We start from the raw sequence: 7692 nt of genomic DNA on the forward strand, positions 1-7692 counted from the left end.
CCTACCCTGGGGGTGTTTAAGAGAAGGTTAGATAAACATCTTGCTGGGGTCGTTTGACCCCAGTACTCTTTCCTGCCATGGCTAGATGATCTGCTCAGGTGCCTTCCGACCCTAGAAACTATGAAACTATGAAACTATGATACTCCTGAATTCTTTTCCCGATGATATTAATTTTCTAAGGTGAGTTATGTTTAATACTTCTTATGTTTTCATCTTATACAGACCTGGTTTTCAATAGGTGGTGAATATTTGGCATCTTTGAAAATCTTTATGACACTTCTAAAGATATCTCACATTTATTTCCCCTCCACCTTTGCCCCTCCCCCAAAAAATCTGAGGTATCCAAAAATCAATGGGTAGCTGGTACTATGTATGTATTTGGAGCACTTTCAAAAGGGAAGGTCAGTGTTTTAAAAGGGCAGCAGCTGTTACATTCTAATTGTTACTTGTAGACAAGCTGGGAATGATACATTTGTAGCAAAACTACTTCCAGTTTAACCCTGAATGATGTAGTGTTAAACCAGGGAATGTAGACTGTAACAAGTGCTGCTCTTCTGCAATCCCCCTTTTTAAATGACTCCAAATACTCCCTTTCTAGGTTCCAAGCTATGGTAACCCTGAAATTTGGAAACTGATGTGTTTGAAACTTAGTAAGCTAGTTTGTATCACTCTTATTTATATTTTTTTACAATGCTCATCACCATGACATCTCTCTAATTATTAGGGCTTTTTTGTGTTTCAGTTATGCAAAATATGAAGAAAGCATGGGTACGCTTTCCCCTGATTCTTGAATCTTCAAACAGGATACAAAATTAGCTGTCTATTGCCCATAATTTCAGGCAACAATAAGAACTAAATAATAATGGTACCTCAGCACTTGCACCTTTATACAGCATAATTATAATTGCGTTATTAGAGGCTGAACAGAAGTGCATTTTAACCTGACCAAAGAAAGCTTTTATCTTTGATTAATGCTGCTTGTGCTTATTGACTCCATATTCACTTTCTAAAGTATGATACTTCACTATAGCCACACAATTAAGTTTGAGTCCATCAGAAAATCTGTCTTTCTTCTCCACTGCCCACTTAAAATATTTTCTTCCCATTGGCAACTCATGAATACTTTATTTAAAAGAGTGGGTCACTTTGTGGGATCAGTATCACTGTAAAAAAATACACATTGCTGCTGTTTATCCAGGTATTTTTGATTATTTCAGTTGCTTATTCTAAATGTAGCTTTGTCACCTGGTCATAGATCTGTCTCTGGTGGTCTCAGCAGTTACTATTATCATTTTTATTTCTGTGTATTATTTGTATAATGTGCTATGGCAAAGTTGATATGTGTATAATGTGCTATGGTACCTTGCTACAGGCTCAGAAGTATGACAGAAGTTCATGTGCTGGCAACGGGTTGCTGAGCCCTGCACTAGCACAGCAGACTTTCACTGTCTTACATTGGCAGTAGCATGTCACACTCAGTTTACATGTACAGGTTTCCCTCAATTTATGCATGCTTTTATATGCAAATTTGCTATTATGCAATGAACCCATAATTCGTTATATGCGAGGTAAAGTCATTCTTATGCAATCAACATAGATGACCCCCAACCCAAGCAGGTAAGTCTGTATGGGGGGGAAGGGGCCATGGCACCACTCCTCCCAGCTTTGGCTGCCAAAACTCTTCTGCTGTTCCCTTTAGTTCCCTCCTGCAATTCCTGAAGCCAATTCAGAAAACTCTTCAAGGTATCAACACAGGTGGCTACTGCCCTACACATGTGGGAGCTATGGGTTCTGCTCACTTCCCCTATGGCTTTTCTGTATCTTATATTTACTGGATAAAATGGATACATAGTACTGTGATAGTTTCTCCCCCATTAGGGACCAGGGCCAGAACCCTATGCAGCATTGATCTTATTCTCTCAAATCTCCTCTGGATGAGAATATTGGGCTAAAAGGTAAGCAGATCCTCCTTCTCTGCTTTACTGACAGCAGATATTGCTGTACTTTGGTGATTTTATTCAGCCACAGGTGGAAATAAAATTCAAACTAAGTTGCCAACATTTGCAGTTATACAACTGTGTAAGTGCCAGGTAGGCATGTGAAAATAAAATAGGATTTAACCCTGTATCAGTGACATGGAGACCACTCAATTTTCCATCCCTAAAACATGTTTTCTTTTCCCTTAATCACCTGCATTACCTCTTGAGGAGTACTTACTGACATTCATTGCTGAATGCCACTCAAAGTTCTAAAGCTACAAAGCCCTAAGTGTTTTGAACCTTACCTATCTGACAAATCTTCCTTATCCATATGTGGGAACACTGCAGTTGAGATCAGCTGAAATTTTCAGAATTAGGAACATATTCATCTTGACTAGGATTAAAAGATATTTTACTAGAAGTTCTAACATGAACTTCTAATACATGATCTAATGAACATGATCTAATGAAGATCTGAAATGTTATTGCAGATAAAGCCCTGTCCACTTTAATGCATGCAGACTGTAGTCTTGCAGAGTTAAGGTGGGCTGCAACCCCCATCACCTCCCCCTGGTTATGATATTCTGCTAAAACCTACAATGTCTTACCTTCTCTAAAATGTCTTAGAAAATGCAAGTTAAAACATGTTGTCTAGCACCCTTCTCAACATACCCTGCATTCCTAGTAAAGACAAACCCACATCAGTTTATGAAAAATAGCACTGGAAAAGCACAACAAAAAGTCCTTCTACAGATACATAGGAAGCAAGAAAAAGTCAGGCTCTTGTGTGGAACCCCTACTGAATGCTCAGGGGCAGCCCACAATCAATGCCCATGAAAAAGCTGAGTTCCTAAGTGTATACTTCATGTTGGTATTCCTGAAATCAAATGGGGGCTGTTCACATGACCTGAGGCCTGGGAAACATGGGGAAGACAACAAATTACACAAAATCAGTCCTGAAGAGGTGAGGGATCTCCTGCAGCACTTGGATGTCTTCAAGTCTGCTGGGTCAATGACCTGCACCCAAGAGTCCTGAAAGAACTGGCTGAGCTAATAGCAAAACCGCTGGCCAAGCTGTTTAAAGAGTCATGGAACTCAGGAGTGGTCCAAGATGACTGGAAGAAGGCCAATGTGGTGCCCATCTTCTAGAAAAGGAAGAGGGGTGACCCTGCAAACTACACGCCAGTCAATATGACCTCAGTCCTAGGTAAAATCTTTTAAAATGTATTAAGGAAGCCATTATTTGCAAGCTGGGAATGGTCACGGTGTTAAGAAGCAATCAGCATGGCTTTGTCGAGGGTAGATCATGCCTGAAAAACCTTGTGTCCTTCTATGACCAGGTAACTGGCCATATGCATGAGGGACATAAGGTGAATGTGATTTACTTAGACTTCAGTAAAGCCTTTAATTCTGTTTCCTACGGGATTCTCTCAAACAAACTTGAGGGTGCTGGACTTGACCAGTCTACAGTGAGGTGGGTGGACAATTGGTTTAGAGGCCATTTCCAGAGGGTTGTAATTGATGGGATGGCCCCATCCTGGAGGGCTGTTGCCAGTGATGTCCCCCAGGAATCCGTGCTTGGACACGTGCTCATCCAACAACTTGGATGAGGGGGTGGAAAGCTCAGTTATTAAGTTCTCAGATGATACCAAGCTATGAGGAAATGTGAGCACACTGGAGGACATGGCCAGGATCCAGGACTTTGACAGACTAGACCCGTGGGTGGAACAGAATCAGATGAGGTTTAACAGGGATAAGTGCAAAGTCCTTCATCTGAGTAGGAAGAACCCTCACCACAATGCCACAATGGGTGGTGTTCCACTGACTGGCACAGCATCTGAATGAGACCTGGGGGTTATTATAGAATCATAGAATCATAGAAGTAGGGCCAGAAGGGACCTTGTAGATCTTCAAGTCCAACCCCCTGCCTGGGCGGGAGAAAAAAAACTGGGCTTAAATGATCCCAGCTAGGTAGGCATCAAGCCTTCTCTTAAAGACCCCCAGGGTAGGAGCCAGCACCACTTCCCTTGGAAGTTGGTTCTAGATCCCAGCCGCCTTAACTGTGAAGTAGTTCTTACGGATGTCTAATCTAAACCTACTCTCCAACAACTTGTGGCCATTATTCCTTGTTATGCTAGGGGACGCTAGGGAAAAACAAGGTCTCTTCCAAACCCTTCTGGTCCCCCCTAGTGAGTTTATAGATAGTCACCAGGTCCCCCCTCAGCCTTCTCTTGTGAAGGCTGAACAGGTTCAGGTCCCGCAGTCTCTCACTGTAGGGTCTGCCCTGTAGTCCCCAGATCATGTGGGTGGCCCTCCTCTGGACCCTCTCAATGTTGTCCACATCCCTCCTGAAGTGGGGCGCACAGAACTGGAAACAGTATTCCAGCCTGACCAGTGTCATGTAGAGGGGGAGGATCACCTCCATGGCCCTACTTGAGATGCACCTGTGAATGCACAACAAGGTCTGGTTAGCCCTGCCAACCATGACCTCGCATTGTCGGCCCATGTTCACCTTGCAGTCAATAATGCCCAAGATCCCTTTCTGCCTCCATGCTCTCAAGAAGGGAGTTTCCCATCTTATAAGTGTGCTGCTGGTTACTACTGCCCAAGTGTAGCACCCTGCACTTGTCAGTATTGAAATGCATCCTGTTTTAGTTAGCTCACCCCTGTAACCTACTCAGGTCTTTCTGCAATCTTTCCTTCCCTACTAGCGTGCTCACCTCACCCCAAATTTTGGTATCATCAGCAAATTTAAACAAGTTGCTTTTCACCGTATCGTCCAAATGACTGATAAAGAAATTGAACAGCGCAGGCCCAAGGACCAAGTCCTGGGGGACTCAGCTGCCCACTTCTCGCCAGGTCGAATATGACCCATCCACCACCAACCTCTGAGTACGACCCTTCAGCCAATCTGCAATCCATCTGACTGTGTAGGCATCAGTTCCACAGTTGCTTAGTTTTTTAATGAGGATGGGGTGGGAGGCAGTGTCAGAGGCCTTGCTGAAGTCCAGAAAGACTACGTCCACGGTGACACCTGCATCCAATGCTTTTGTGGCCTGCTCATAAAAGGCAATCGGGTTTGTCTGACATGACCTCCCCCTAATGAAACCATGTTGGTTGCCCTTGAGCATTATCTCTGAAGCTGGCCCATCGCAGATGTGTTTCTTGATAATCTTCTCAAAGAGTTTCCCTAGGATTGAGGTAAGACTGATGGGCCTATAGTTGCCCGGGTCCTCCCTCCTCCCTTTTATAAAAATGGGGACCACGTTGGCTATCTTCCAATCATCTGGCACCTGACCTGAGCACCACAAGCACTTGTAAAGCCGTGCCAAGGGCCCTGCAAAACCCCCTGTTAGCTCCCTCAACACCTTGGAGTGTTACGATTGACCGGAAGCTGAATATGAGCCAGCAGTGTGATGAGGTCACCAGGAATGCAAATACAACTCTGGTGTGCATCAGCTGATGTGTGTCCAATAGATCCAGGGACTTGCTCCTCCCTCTCTATTTGGCACTGGTAAGGCCTCAGCTGGAGTACTGTGTCCAGTTCTGAACCCCGCGCTTCAAGAAGGACATGGATGAGCTTGAGGGAGTACAAAGAAGGGCCATCCACATGGTCAAGGGCATGCAGGATAGACTCTACAAAGAATGACTCCGGGAATTGGGCTTGTTCAGTATGAGTAAAAGAAAGCTGAGGGTTGACTTGATAGCTGCCTACAAGTACATCAGGGTGAACACAAGGATCTAGGCGAGCAACTCTTCAGGAAGGCACCTCAAGGGAGGATGAGGACCAATGGACATAAGCTTATAGAGGGTAAATTTAGGCTAGATATAAGGAAGAACTTCTCTGTAAAGGTCACCAGAATCTGGAACACAATCTGGTACAATCACCATCCGTGGAGGTGTTCACGAAGAGGCTGGACAAGCAACTTTTTAAACTTCTCCGAGGCCAATAACTTCCTGCTTATGGCAGGGGACTGGACTTGATGATCTTGCAGGTCTACGAGTCTATGATTCTAAAGGTCCAAGTGACTTAATTACAGAATTCAGTAACTCCAGGAACTCAGAACCCAAATCCTACTGTATGGTATTGGGTCTCTGAAGAATTGATATGGCTGTAGGCACAGGCAAATTTGGAATTTTGCAAACAGAAGTGCAGATACTGAAATGCATCATCAGATCTGAAACAGCACATATTTTTCTCCTGTTAAAAATAAGCTAGAAGCTTTATTGATATACTACAGGCCTAGGACTCTACTGTTCAGTTTAAGATTGAAGCAGAAACTAATAGAACTTCATTCAAGGGAGTTAAAAGCAATCTGCAGGGTTGCGAAATAGGAGCTACATTACCAGGAGCATCTAACAGACAGCAGAATTGCAGAACAAAGGATAGTTCCACTGGTGGAACATCAAGATGGTTAAAAAGAGGAGAGGGTCATTAACACCTGTGGAATGAAAAGTTTATAATATATCAGATAAATTATAATGAACCATTAAGTCAATTGACTCCCTCAGCACTGCCTGACTAGAAATGGTAATGCCACTGCTAAGTGGATGATTTTAAATTTTGGGTGGAGCATGAATGAAAGCTGGGGGGTGGAAGTGCAGGATATATGGAGCTGGCATGGAGCCCAGCTCTACTGGAAGCAAAGGACATAATTAAACCTACACAGTGAGTTTTCCACTTTCCAACTTCCAACATACAAGAGAGGAGAAGACAATGTTATGAAACAGTAAACATGATTATAAAAGTACTTAAATTACTAGGCTCTCAAAAGCTGTGATAATATCAGAAACTACTTTTAAACAAATTTAATTACAAATTGAGTGTAGATAGATAATAAGTTCTGGAATCATCCACAGGTATTGAATCAGAATATTTGCTAATCCTTAAATATAGAGTTCAGAAGGAGAATAGACACTTAAAATAATCAAGCCAGCAATAAGGATTAGATAAAACAAATAAATAGAAGCAGAACAATCTTTGGAACAACATCTAGTCTAATCAAAGTCTAATTATTATACAATTTTGTCATTTTGCTTCAGGGCAGGGTGCACCCTAAGCATTGCAGTCTAGCAAGTGGCTGAGTAAATGTCAGTTTAACATTGGTTTCCTATTTTTGTGAAAAACTCCTTTAGGGGTCCTGATTAGCCAATTTTATTTCTTCTCCAATGACTTCAGTCAAACAGGAATGTAAGTTATATATGTAGCTGATGTTTCAGATTTCCTTATTTTCATCAACTGAATGATGTCAGGTTTTTTAGCCATTGGTGGTCAAAGATCAGCTATTTTCAAACCATGAATTATTGGTAACTTTGATGCTTCATGCAAACTGTATCCCTGGGTGCATGTCACTGAATTCATTATGGGCAGCATCCATGCAAACAATTGTTGCGGCTGTCTTAAAATTATTAGTTCCACTTTAAATGTGATCCATAAGTAATACAGCATAGTGAGCACATCAGGAATAGGTTTGGTTTTGATGCTATTGTCATGGACAAAACAAGATTAAGCTAAAGCTCATGATTTGTTCCTGTCTTAAGTCTCAGGCCATCTTAGAATTTCTATTATTATCCCTCTTTTGTGCAGGGATTTTGTGGTACAGCATATTTCAGTAGGGTTACCATATTTCCAGGTCCAAAAAAGAGGGCACCCATCACAGGGGGGAGGAGGGGCACAGTGGTGCCCTGTCCCTGCCCATTCTGTTGCCCCTCA

This window comes from Crocodylus porosus, unplaced genomic scaffold, assembly GCF_001723895.1.
Source record: "Crocodylus porosus isolate Cpor-Errol unplaced genomic scaffold, CroPor_comp1, whole genome shotgun sequence".
Classification (NCBI taxonomy): domain Eukaryota; kingdom Metazoa; phylum Chordata; order Crocodylia; family Crocodylidae; genus Crocodylus; species Crocodylus porosus.